This window comes from Equus caballus, chromosome 2 (genome assembly GCF_041296265.1).
Source record: "Equus caballus isolate H_3958 breed thoroughbred chromosome 2, TB-T2T, whole genome shotgun sequence".
Taxonomy (NCBI): domain Eukaryota; kingdom Metazoa; phylum Chordata; class Mammalia; order Perissodactyla; family Equidae; genus Equus; species Equus caballus.
This window is the reverse complement of record NC_091685.1, coordinates 81,201,385-81,215,449: the sequence shown is the minus strand read 5'-3', so window position 1 is coordinate 81,215,449 and position 14,065 is coordinate 81,201,385. Positions and strand designations below refer to the sequence as shown.

The following is a 14,065-nucleotide window of genomic DNA, read 5'->3' as shown; positions in this document are numbered from 1 at the left end:
TCAGTCCATGTGAATTGAAAGGATACGCAGTATAACTGCAACCTGAAGGGGATTTCCACACAATAATGAACTGCAAAGGCAGAGCAGAAGAATTACGGTAAATTTTCCGTGAAATAGTCTCAAGCGGTTTTGTACACCTGGCTAAGTAACATTTTCAGTGAATGCAGTAGCATAAGTCATAACTGCAAAGTTCTAGGACGTGCACACTTACGTACCGGAGGCACTCTGACACATGCAAATATTTTTGAACACATCTGTTTGGTCTGTGGCACTGTACTGCCAGATATAGTGGGATACACCGTTGAGTAAGACATAATGCAGGGAACTCACAGTCCAAGGAGGGCAATTCCCATAGGAGAAGAAAGAGCAGTGATGAGGTGATGGAAGAGTGAAAGGAACTTTAATATGCAGTTGTCAAATGATAGACTCCATCACTGTTTCTATTGAAAGGATTGTTGGTTCCCCAGCAGCCTCTTCTATATACTTCCTTCAGTCTCATTTCCGATTACAATTCTGTAATACTTAGGGTTTTGAGAAGAGTGAAAAGCACACATTTAGAGCATAGAATGACAAAAGAAGATTCTAAGGCATTTTGAGCAATGTCTCCTCTACTGTCATATCTACTCCAAATATATACTCCATAAATACTTCACTAATACAAATAAATATACTTTTAACTTTTTCCTTAAAGGTTATTTTGTAGTTTTAAATCCTGAAACATAGTTATTGGAGAGAGATTAAGCTCAATATTATTCTAAAGTTATATTTGTTAAATAAACTTTGTTAAAAGATTTTCCTTTGTTCACTATTAGCAAGTGGACAGCGAACAAAGCAGGCAGATTTCTGTCAAGTGTAAACAACTTTGCATCCTGTTGATTAAATAGAAAATACCTAAGTAAATGTCTGTGCTAAAAATAGATTCCTCAGATTTTTGGTTTTGTCACACCAGGGGTGGAGGAGTCATTAAACAGGAAGAATGAAATCCGGTAAACAGGAATTGCATGCTGAGAGACACGTTTTTTGAAAGGGAAATGAAGGCTCATGCTCTGAGAATGTCAGTGGAATACTTCATTGTTCCGTGTACCTTTTTAAGAATGTTAGATTTAATGGACTGCCAAGTGGTCTTTTCTATCATCACTACTAGGGATTGTAAATTATCTTTGTTAAGGTTGCAGATTGAAGGTCTGAAAGTTAATTCAGTTGTATTTTCACAGGTTAATCCATTGTGGTGTTTAGTCTCGGTTTTAGTCTGTCAACGTTTTACACTGTAAGGAGATAATTTTGCATTTTAGGTAGAGATGGATTTAGTGTGCTTCAGGATGGTTAGCATGGCTTCTTATAGTTTAGTCTAGCCACGTGATTTTACTTTTACATATATGTGTATTCAAGAAAGTTGGGAAAATTCCAGCTATAATGTTTAAAAAACACTCTCTCCTCCTGGAAATCCAGCAGGTAAACAGCAAACAAACCTGCAGTTACCTTTCTCTTTTAAAGCAGTTGCTTTGGGAGCTGTATATTCATTCCAGTGATATTACTATTTCTTAGAAAATATTTTTGGGTTGTTTCTTTTGTAATTGCCAAATGTTAGGTTGTGCGGTGGCAGCTTTAAGTGTTAAAAATATCAGAGAATTCAGGTGGCCCACCTGGTGGCATAAGTGGTTAAGTTCTTGTGCTCTGCTTCAGTGGCCCAGGGTGCAGTTTTGGATCCCGGATGTGGACCTACACACCGTTCATCAAGCCATGCTGTGGTGGCATCCCACATACAAAATAGAGGAAGATTGGCATGGATGTTCAGGGACAGTTTTCCTCAAGCAATATTCCTCAAAAAGAGGAGGATTGGGGGGCCAGTCTGGTGGCACAGCAGTTTAGTTCGCACGTTCTGCTTCGGCAGCCCGGGGTTTGCTGGTTCAGATTCCAGCTGTGGACATGGCACCACTTGGCAAGCCATGCTGTGGCAGGCGTCCCACATATAAAGTAGAAGAAGATGGGCATGGATGTTAGCTCAGGGCCAGGCTTCCTCAGCAAAAAAAGGAGGATTGGCAGCAGATGTTAGCTCAGGGCTGATCTTCCTCAAAAAAAAAGAAAGAGGAGGATTGACTACAGATGTTAGCTCAGGACGAATCTTCCTCACTCAAAATAAAAAGAAAGAAAAAAATCAGAGAATTCAGAATTTGCCATAGGCTGGGAAAATGGGGAACTGGATAACCAAGGTAGTGTTGCGGAAGATTCTTCTAATTATGGGGGATCGATATGAAGAAAGAGTCTCAGTGATAGTTCTCTAGCACACAAATAAGTAGAAAATGAAATTAAGACGAGCATTTATTTAGCAGATGGGGGCTGGGAGGAGAATTTAACATTGATAATGCCAATTTAATGTCTTATGGAAGATCTTATAAGCAGTGATGTTGAATCTATTTTGTAGCTCATATTTTTTTCTAGAAATACATTTTTCATAAAAAATTGCAAACACTCTAGAACCTAATATAAAACAACGTAAGTAAAAGTAAGTCTCCCTTCTGTATACCACCATCCGAAAGTCTCTAGTAAGTTTTTATATACTTGGAAAAAAGGTTTTATGATCCTACAGCACAGTTAGATTTTTTTTTCATAAGGAAGATTGGCCCTGAGTTAGCATCTGTTGCCAATCTTCCTCTGTTTTATGTGGGATGCTGCTGCAGCGTGGCTTGACAAGCAGTGCTAGGTCCACACCTGGGATCGGAACCTGCAAACCCCGGGCTGCTGAAGCAGAGTGTCCACACTTAACCAGTATGCCGTCAGGCTGTCCCCTAAGCATAGTTAGATTTTTAAAAATTAATTTAAGCAGGTGTAGTCATTCTGTATACACGCTTCTTACCTTTTCTTTTAAGTAACATTTTTGTGAGTTGATCCCAAGGTCAGCCTCATTCCGTTCAGAGGTGTACAGCATTCCCCTGGATGCATTGTCATTTATCTCAGTAGTCCCCCAACAGTGGTATTTAGAGTGCTTCCAGATTCCATGACCTGTTACACATGGTGCAAGGTGTATATCATTATGTATGTGTGTATATGTGTTTGTGGGTGCTTTTTGTGAATAAATATGTAGATTAGATTCCTGGTAGTAAAATTACCAAGTCTAAGTATATATATAGTTAACATTTTGATAGACATTGCCAAATGGCTCATTGAAAAAGTTGTACCAATTTATATTTCCACCAACAGTGTATAAAAACCCATGCCAGGAATGAATTTTCATTAAACTTTTCAAATTTTGCCAATCTGAGAAGTGAAAAATTGTGTTGCAGTGTTTAGATAGCATTTCTTTGATTCTGAGTGAGGTTGAACATATTTTTGTATGTTGACTGGCTGGTATCGAAGGTAATTTTAACCAGTTTTTACCTATATGTCAATAAGGAATGCTTAATATTAAGTGGAGACAAGTTTAACAAACAGTGGGATCCTGAAAACCTAGCAACTCTGTAACGTAACAGAAATGCCCCTCTCAGGGTGTCAGTGTTGTCTGGGGCACTTGTGCAGCACGGAAGACAGAGAATTCCCTTTACCTTCCGAGTATGTGTGGCCAAACGCCTTTTCCATGTTTTTTGCATCTAAGATTATAGGAATAGCAATTTTATTCTTTATGGCAAAGAATGTTATCTAAAGCAATTTAAAAAATATTTTTCTTTTTTGACTTTGAAAGCAAAATGAGATACCTTAATGCCATTCAGAACATTAAAAATCATGGTAATATCTTGTTTTATTCCCTTTCCTTTTTCTTATAATCAGAAGTTAATGCATTTATAGCTTTGACAAAATGAAGAACATTTTTCTCATGTATAATGAGTTCAGATTGATTTCTGACAAAACCAATAAGCAATTTATTTGCAGTATTTGAAAATAAATTATAGGATGGAAAAATCCTACTGGTACATTGGCAAGTGGATGGGACCAGATGATCAAATATTTCATTTCTATGTCTACATTTCATGAGTCAGTTTCACACAACAGCTGCTGTGGAGGAAGGGTTGATTTACCAGAAGACTTCATGCTTTATAGAAAAAAACAGAAAAACCAGAAAAATAATATGAAATGCATTTGTGCATTAAAGGGTAGACTGAGCAAGTTTATTGCTAATAAATAAAAAAGATCTCTTAAAACATACAGTAGTTCTAAAAAGAGTCCCCCCCTCCCCCGCCCCCTCCCCCCAGGTTTTCGGTGTTTCAGTGTTTTAAATTACAAGAAAGCCGTGGTTAATTAAAAAAGGTCTTCTAGCTTTTAAGTAGTAATAACTAATAGCAAGCATTTATTGAATACTCACTGCGTAAAACATTTCACATACATTATGTAAAGGACGTATTTTCCAATTTTCCGGAGAAGGCTTTGGAAGTGCAGTGACTGGTCAGGGCTCATACAGGTGGTAAGTGGTTGAGCTGGTGTTGGAATTCAGGGACTCAGTTCTAGAACCCGTGCTCTTAAGCACTGTGTTAGTTTGGATCCAAGTAATCAAGAGGAGCAAATGTAATTCGTGAATTGGGCTTTTAGTATTAAAATAAGTACTTGTTTATTTTAAAACATTAAAAAATTTTCCTTGAGTGCTTTTCAAGGATTAAGTAGAAATTCATTCTTTCTACGATAAATACCTATTTCCTCTAATTCTGTTAATGAAAAATGTTGGTATTGTGCCACTCTTGGTTCAGATCTTAATCTTCTCTTGCTTGGGTCCCAAAGAGTCTATGGGGACTCCCACACTAAGTGGAAACCCATAAAAAAGAGAGAGACATAAAAATATATGTTTGGAATGGCATTTTCTCTATCATATGGTACACTCATGGAGAATATATTTTCTGGCACAAAATATTCCACTGGGCCCATAACTAGTTGATTAATAAAAGAAGGATTTGTAGAAACCATATGATATTATGGTTTATCTTGACTGAGGGCTTGGTTCAAATTTTATAAATTTTTTACAGCTGCAGGGATATACATAGAATGCTCTGAATAAGAGCTCAATCAGATGTTACATGGTTGCTTTAAAGTTGATATTTGTTGGGGAGTGAGTTGTATGGAGTAGGTGTTTCTAGTCGGTTTTTTTTTTTTTTTTTTTTTTTTGAGATAGGGCGCTTTTGGAGAAAGTGTTTTCTCTGACTCTGAACAAATGCTTCCCTTTTTGACAGACCATATTGTTGCCATGGAGACCTTTAGATTCTATAAATGTAGCCTCCAGTAATAGACAGGAATATGGCATTGGGTTGTGTGTGGGGCCTGTGAGAGCAGAGTGCAGTCCAGACATGAAGTTATTTTACAGTAGCCAGAAGCCCATTGGTCTTTCATAATTTCTTTTTTTTTCATATTCTTTTTTCCTCTGTGTGTGTGTCTGACATAGAAACAATGCAACATTATAGAGGAAGACCCTTTTTTCCCCTTCTCTAGTCTCATACTCCTTCCTCTCACCCAGAACTAACCACTGTTGAGAGTTTAGTGGATGTCCTTGCAAGCCATGTGTTTATTCTTTTGCTCCATGCATGTCTCCATAAACCATACCTTTGTGTTTTTAAAGTTCATCTAAAGACTTCATATATCATTCTGCAACTTGCCTTTTTCTCTGTGTATTTTTTGAGGTTTCCTCATGTTGACATATACCTGGTTCATTTACTTTAGTTTGTGCATAGTATTCCATTGTATCACAGTTAATCTAGTCTCTTAGTAATGGATGTTTAGAATGTTCTCCTGTTGTATTTCTTACTCCTTAGTTCCATTTGTCCCTATCCTTACTCAATACTTGATTTAATTTTGATTTGGCTAAAGCTAGGTCATAAGCTATCATTAATCTGTTCTCCCATTCTTTCCAGTAGTCTCTGTTCATTTTATTATTTAAAAAAATGCTGTTTTGGGTATTCTCCATTCATTCCTTCTCTTCACTTATTCAACCTAGTGAAATTGAACTGTGATACATATTACCTAGATACTTCTAGCCTGGCCTGGTTCTAGAATGTTCTTGATTATTTTCTGAAATTATGCATTTTTCAGAAGATTATAAGTAACAGCATTGCTATTGCAAAAAACTGTAACATCTTGGTGGGTCTAGGATATATAGAGAAAGAAAAGCTATAACCTTTTAAATTCTTTTGATCAAGTTCTGTTGATGGTTTGCTTATTAAACTTTTTTGCTTTCTTACTCTTTATTTCCTTGTTATCATAATACCATTCAGAAAGTACTGCAGAAGACTCAGTGTTTGCCTAATACAATTGTCAAAATACAGGCTATATATAGATCAGTGCTGTCTGGTAAAAATATAACACAAGCTACACATGTAATTTTAAACTTTTTAGTAGCCACATTAAAAATGTAAAGTGAAACAGGTGCAGTAAGTTTTATTTAACCAGAATATCCAAAAATATTGTCATTTAGACGTGTAAGCTGTGTAAAAACTTACTGATATTTCTCATTTTTTTTTTCATACCAAGTCTTTGAAATTCGGTGTCGGTTTTACACTTACAGCATATCTCCATAGAATCAGCTACATTTGAAGCATTCCATAGCCACATGTGACTAACGGTTACCATATTGGATAGCCCAGGTATAGAAAATACAAGTTTAAGAGGTATCTGTCACCAAAGAAGATACACAATTGGCAAATAAGCATACGAGAAGAACATAACGAATGTTATCAGGGTAATGCAAATTAAAACAACGAGATACCACTACATACCTATTAGAATACCCAAAATCCAGAAAACTGATGATACCAAATGCTGGCAAGGATGTGGAGCAGCAGGAATGCTCATCCACTGCTGGTAGGAATGAAAATGGTACATCCACTTTGGAGACAATTTGATGGTTTCTTACAAAACTAAGTATGCTCGTACCATATGATCCAGCAATCGTGCTCCTTGGTATTTACCTAAAGGAGTGGAAAACGTCCACAAAAAAGCCTGCACACCAGTGTTTATAGCGGCATTTCCAAAAACTGCTAAAACTGTTCTAAAATAAGATTTTTTTTAAAAGACTCACCATTTACAACATCAATCCAATAATTCTTCTTTTTTATTTTCCACATTACTGTTCTATTAACCAGGCTTTTCTTTTTATCTGAAACTAAACATTAGTGACTAAATATCTTTGGGGAAAATTATTTGCAACATGAAGGATACTACCCTTTAAAAACCCAATAAGAAATGCAAACACGTCAATAGTAGACAAAAGAAAAGGAAAAATAGGAAAGGAAGAAATACAAATGGCCTAAAATATATGAAAAAATTTTTTTCACTAGAAATTAAAGATGGAGTTTGCACAAAATACTGGTTTTTTTGTTCATGAAATTGGAAAAATGTTGGTAAAAGAAGGATAATACCCAATTTTTCTAGGCATATAAGGAATAGGTCCTTTCATCCAGGGATGGTGGGCATGTAAATTTTATACCATTTTTGGAGAGTTCTTTGGTAATATGCTCTAAAAGCATTGAACATGTACATGCCCTTTGACTCAGCAAGTTTTTCTTCTGGAAATTTATTGTAAGAAAGCAATTAAAGATATTTGAACAAGCTACCATTTGGAGCTTAATTTATATGCCAGCAACTGCTTTTTAATTTACATAATTTTCAGAGCCCCCGTAAGAGGCTCAGAGAGGTCAGCTGACTTGCCCAAGGTCACACATTATCAAGTGGCAGATATATTTTGCAGCATTGCTTAAAGTTGTCAAAAAAAAAAAAAATAGCAAGAACTTCAATATCTAAAATGAATGGCTTGATGGAGCAAGTGAAGAGTTTGGAGTGAAAGACAATCTTGTAGTCTTTTGCCTCCTAAAGATATTTATGATCTTTAGGATATTTATAAATGTCTAAAGATACTTATGATGAAAGCTGATTACAAAACAGAATGCATACTGTAATTTGAATTTTTGTTTAAAAATATACTCACATACTCTCATAGTGCATATGAGTAGAAATCAACTCAACAGACTTGGGTTCAAATTTTTGCTTTGCTCCTTACCAGGTGTGTGACTTTAGTCAAGATACCTAACCTCTTATTGCCTTAGTTTTCTTTTCTTTTTTTCTCTTCCAGTTTTATTAAGAAATAATTGACATGTATCACTGTATAGGTTTAAGGCATACAGCATGATGGTTTCATATACGTATATTGTGAAATGATCATTGAATAGGTTCAGCCGATGTTCATCATCTCATATTGATACAATATAAAGAAAAGAGAGAAGAAAAAAATTTCTCTTTGTGATGAGAACTTTTAAAATTTACTCTCTTAACAACTTTCCTATGTATCGTATAGCAGTGTTAACTGTAGTCATCGTGTTGTACATTACATCGCTAGTACTTATTTACCTTATAACTGTAACTGGAAATTTGTACTTTTGACCACTTTCCTACAATTTCCCCTTCCCCCACCCTCCATCTCTGGTAACCACATGTCTGATCTCTTCTATGAGTTTGGGTTGTTTTTTCTTTTAGATTCCACAGATAAGTGAGATCATACAGTTATCTGCCTTTCTCTTTCTGACTTATTTCACTTAGCGTAATGTGTTCAAAGTACATCATTGTACAAAGTACAAAGTCATTGAAAATGGTAGGATTTCCTCATTTTTTTATGGCAGAATCATATTCCATTGTATATATATATATACCACAACTTCCTAATCCATTGATGGACGCTTAGATTGTTTCCATGTCTTGGCTATTGTAAATAATGCTGCTGTGAACATGAGAGTGCAGATATCTTTTCAAGTTAGTATTTTTGTTTCCTTTTTTTTTTAAAGATTTTATTTTTCCTTTTTTCTCCCCAAAGACCCCCAGTACAAAGTTGTGTATTTTTACTTGTGGGTCCTTCTAGTTGTGGCATGTGGGATGCCGCCTCAGCATGGCTTGATGAGTGGTGCCATGTCCATGCCCAGGATTTGAACAAGCAAAACCTTGGGCCGCCAAAGCATAGTGCACAAACTTAACCACTTGGCCACGGGGCCGGCTCATGTTTCCTTTGGCTGTATTCCCAGAAGTGGAATTGCTGGATCTTATGGTAGTTCTATTTTTAAGTTTTTGAGGATCTCTCATGCTATTTTCTTTCTTTCTTTCTTTCTTTTTTTCAGGAAGATTGGCCCTGAGCTAACACCTGTGTCCATCTTCCTCTATTTTATATGTGGGATGCCTGCTACAGCATGGCTTGATAAGTGGTAGGTAGGTCCATGCCTGGGATCTGAACTGATGAACCCTGGGCCACCGAAGTGGAGCATGCAAACTTAACCGCTATGCCACTGGGCCAGTCCCTCCATAATATTTTCAGTAGTGGCTATAACAATTTACAGTCCCACCAGCAGTGCGCAAGGGTTCCCTTTTCTCCACATTGATACCAGCATTTGTTATCTCTTGCCTTTTTTGTGATGGCCATTCTAACAGGTGTGAGGTGATATGTCATTGTGGTTTTAATTTGCATTTTCCTGGGGATTAGTGATGTTGAGCATCTTTTCATGTACCTGTTGGCCTTTCATATATACTCTTTGGAAAAATGTCGATTCAGGTCCTTTGCCCATTTTTTAATTGGGTTATTTGTGTTTTTTGCTATTGAGTTTGCCTTAGTTTTCTTTGTAGATGTTGTTACCAATTTACAGGTAGTTGGAATGATTAAACTAAATAAAAAGCAAAAAGAGTTCTCTGCAGTGCCTGGCATAGTGTCTAATAAATGGCCCTCAAAAGTTAAAAAAAAAAAATCTTGTTTCTGGGTGAAGGGATTGCAGATAATTTAAAATTTCTTATTTTCTATCTTTATTTACATTTTTCTCCAATAGACATGGTTTGTGAATTTCAAAAAAGGTTAGAAAAACCTTAATTTGCTTTTAGGTTAAATAGAGAAAGCTAGATTAGATGTTAAATGAGATGTATATCAGAAATTGTTATATTGCTTACTGAATTGGAAAAGTTAGACAATCACTTATTTGATGTTGTAAAACCAGCCCTTCAACCACATTTCCATTTAATAGTATTTATAAAGATAGTAGAGTTTATTGACTCTTAGAGCTTATTCTTTAAAGTAGGTGTTTTGGTGAGATTCAATAAAGAATAGATCTCAAAATACCATGGCTGAGTGGTTGAGTTTGCATGCTCCGCTGTAGCAGCCCAGGGTTTTGCCAGTTTGGATCCTGGGCACCGACATGGCACTGCTCATCAAGCCATGCTGAGGTGGCATCCCACATACCACAACTAGAAGGACCCACAACTAAAAATATACAACTGTGTACCGGGGGGCTTTGGGGAGAAAAAGGAAAAATAAAATCTTTTTTAAAAAAAAGGAAATTGTAAATGCTAGTTCCTTATATTTTCAGCAAAGTTTTTATTTTTTTAATCCTTTTTTATATCTTGAATTGGGAAGTGTTGTGATTCTTAATAAAGAGAAAGTCGAACTGTCAGATGATTTACTAATATTTGAGGTTGCATATAATGCTGTTTCCAGTTATTTTTCCTGATTTTATTTCCATTTTGCCCCTAAATACTTTGAAGCATCTATATCACATATGGTGGTCCACGTTTAATAACTACCTATTGAATGCCTAGTCTTCCATTTAAAATGGAATTTCCCTGCTTGGATTTTTGATTTTTTCTATTTTCTTGTAAACCACTCTCAAGTTTGATCGTACTTAGGCACTGGAGACAGGAGTGAATCTGGATTTCATGTTACCTTCTCCCCACAGTAGAATGTATGTTTTTCTCTTTTGGTTGTATTCTGGTGGGACTGTAAAGAACAAGTCCAGAAGAACCGAAAGTAAACCTAATTCTTGTGAACACGTTGTTTCTATTTTATGCAGTTTCTCTCTCTCTCATCTATTTTGTCAAATGTTGACATTTTATAAATGTTTGTTACTGTGTTTCTTGAAAAGAGGGTGCTGTGGTTAAATTATCTTTTGGATCCAAATTAAACTTGGATTAAGCAAATTTATTTACTGTAGCATATTTTGGAGCCCTTGATTTTGAAATCTGCATCGTGCCTCTCTAATTCGGGAGAGAGTAGAGTGTGTGTTCCCAAACTTATTTGACCAGGCACCCCTTTTGCAAAAGCATCATGAAACACACTCATAATACTGTTTTAAATAACAATATAGAGAACAGAATAAGAAAAAAAGAACTGAAATGTCTGCTTATTGAATAAGAAGTAAAATTGGTTCTTAAAACTGTATTGTGGACACTTTAAAAAATAGCAAATTTAAATTTCAAAAATAAAATTTCGGTTTTAGTTTTCCTTTTTCTTCTTCCTTCTCCTGCCCCCTCCTCCTTTTCTTTCCCCCAAATAAGAGACTATTTTATGTAAATGATGAAAAAGAACTAGAGAATTATTCTGAATGTTTATTTCCCTAAATAGATCATTTCTATGTGTATTGGTAATACCTGAACGAAACTTGTCTAATGCGTGTATTTTCTCCCTAAGCCACATCACAGCTTTCTTATGCTTAGAAACACTAGATGGTACTTCAGCATTGTGCTTGGGGGCCCTCGTAAACAGGTGAAATCACCAGCAGAAAGTACAAAAATTCAAAAAACGTGACACAAAATACACTGTGAAAAGGACCGTTGTTTACAGTACGAGAGCTGAATCTAGAAGGCAGGGCATTCCCTTGTTCCCCCTTGTCTAGGACCATGCATGTGGGATGACTCAGAATCTTCATCCCTCTGTGCGTGTCCCTGAATGGCCGTGAAAGTGCCTCAAGTAATGAATTTTTGGGTTACAAAAAAATTTTAGCAAGTTAGCAAATTCACGAATGTGGGTTCCACAAATAATGTCGACCAACTGTTTATAGATTGTTTTGGAATCAGGTGTCGACCCAGAAGATCAGGTTTCAGGTAACTCAGGCTCTTGTTTAGTTGACTGACTGCCTTTTCTCCTTTGTACTGTTGTTCTCCTTTGTAGCTTCAGTGTGAGGGGTGTGTAGCTGGCTGCCAATCTAGTAAGCAAGAAAAATAGGATGTGATCAAGTAATGAAATCTGAGTAGTAAATAGAACTAGGGCTTGGCTATAGAAGTTTTGCTTCTGATTTTGCCCCAAATTGTTCGATAAATCAGAGATCTATATTGTGCTTCCCAAGTCCCTGTACTTTGGGTGTTAGTGTACTTTATGGGGGAGATCATAAATACTGCTTTCAAAGGTAGACCATAGCATAGCAACACGTCTATAACATACAGATTGTACTTCTTTAAAGTACTTTTAGTTCTACCATCCAGTTGTTTGGCTTCTTTTTTTTCCCATGTGGGCTTACTGTCGTTCACAGCTGCAGTCAAAGATAATGGCTTATCTAAGGAGTCTAGTTCAGTTTGGTGCTGGTCATCTGACTTGGTATGAAATTGAAAAGATTTCAATGCAGTCAAATGACCAATTTTGAGCAAAGCTTGTTAACTGATTATTGAGGGTTTTTTTTTTTTTTTGAGATTTTTAAATTGATTTTATGTGAAACTTTAATTCTATTAGTTTTTAAGAGGATTAAAAAACATATATTAAGCACCTTTTCTGTATAAACTCCTATGCTAGACTGTGGAGAATGAATCTGAGTAAATAAGGCCTGTTGTTCCCTGTCTTTAGGAGCTCACAATCTGATAGAGGATGAAAAATACTAAAAACAAGGAAACAAAAAGCAAAAGTACTGTGGGCTTTTGGAAGCAAATTATTTTGGTAGAGAATAGGATGCTTGAAGAAGATGTAGTAAGAGGTAGGGAAAGGCCAATATCAGTTATTACTTTGTGGCTTTTAATACATAATTTTGTGTGTGTGTGTCTGAAGTGTCTGTTTAAAGTATGGTGTCATGAAAGGTTTTTAAGCTTTGCATTTCAGAAATGTAACAGTTGTGTGGAATTGACAGGATGGGAAAAGACTGATATAGCAGGGAGACAAATTACTGCCTCTAAAGAGATGAAAGCCTTAAAGTAGATGCTTGACAGTGGCAGTGGAGAGGAGATGTTGAGGAGTGAGAATCAGTAGGTCTTGATCACTGGATGTGATTAAGAAGAAAGGAGAAAGTAAGTGGTTTAAGCTTTTAAGCCTTTGAAATGATGACTGTTTCTTCTCTCTAGTCTGTAAATCATTCCCAAACTTGAATCCAAAATTAAAGAATCAGTGGCAGAATGCGCATGGCCTGAGCCTATGAACTTATTTTGTGTTATATTTTTTAGCTGTGACACAAATTTTTTTAGATTCATCTCTCCACATGTATATAATTTTTTCAAAAATAAATTTCTTATTCTGAATTAATTTTAGATTACAGAAAAGTTGCAAAGATAGTATAGAGAGCCCTTGTCTGTCCCTCTCTGGGTTTCTCCTGTTGTTAAACATCTTACATTACCATGATTCATTTGTAAACACTGAGAAATCAACATTGGTACATTAAACTCTTGACTCATTCATATCCTACTAGTTTTTCCATGAATGTGTCTTACTCTTCCAGGATCCCATCCAGGATACCACATTGCATCCAGTCATCATATCTCCTCAGTCTCTTCTGACCTACGTTTCTCAGTCTTTCCTTGTTTTCCATGACTTTGAAAGTTTTGAGGACTACTGGTCAGGTATTTGTAGAATGTGCCTCAATTGGGGTTTAGTCTGATGTTTTTCTCATGATTAGACTGTGGATATGGTTTTTTGGGAGGACGACCATGGAGGTAAAGTGCTATTTCATCACATAATATCAAGGGTGCATACAGTCAACATGACTTAATCACACTTGATGTTGACCTTGATCACCTGGCTGAGGTAGTATTTGTCAGGTTTCTGTACTGTAAAGTTACTTTCCCCACTGTTCTATTCTTTGGAAGTAAGTCATTAAATTCAACCCACCTACAAGGGGTGGGATGGGGAGGATCTAAGCGCCACTTGTTGGTTGGAGGGAGGAACATCTATATAAATTATTTGGAATTCTTCTGTAAGGAAGATTACTCTTCCCCCTCATTTATTTATTCAATTAATTATACCAGTATGGACTCCAGTATATTTATTTTATACTTTGGCTTATAATTTAGTAATACATTATTTTATTGCTCAGATTTTTTCCATCTTTTGGCCTTGGAGCGCTTTCAAGTTTGTTCCTGTGTCCATTTGACTTGCTCCCAT

At 36.2% G+C, this 14,065-nt stretch overlaps 1 protein-coding gene and 1 long non-coding RNA gene across 14 annotated transcripts in view; one reads left to right on the top strand and one right to left on the bottom strand.

The window, feature by feature from the left end:
- Window positions 1-14,065, top strand: part of RAPGEF2 (Rap guanine nucleotide exchange factor 2) — a 244,967-nt gene that overhangs the window by 31,402 nt on the left and 199,500 nt on the right. The window lies entirely within an intron of this gene.
- Window positions 11,525-14,065, bottom strand: part of LOC111772532 (uncharacterized) — a 63,531-nt gene continuing 60,990 nt past the window's right edge. The window contains exon 3 of the long non-coding RNA XR_002806453.2: window positions 11,525-11,912. This is a non-coding gene — a long non-coding RNA (uncharacterized lncRNA). The remainder of the gene's footprint in view (window positions 11,913-14,065) is intronic.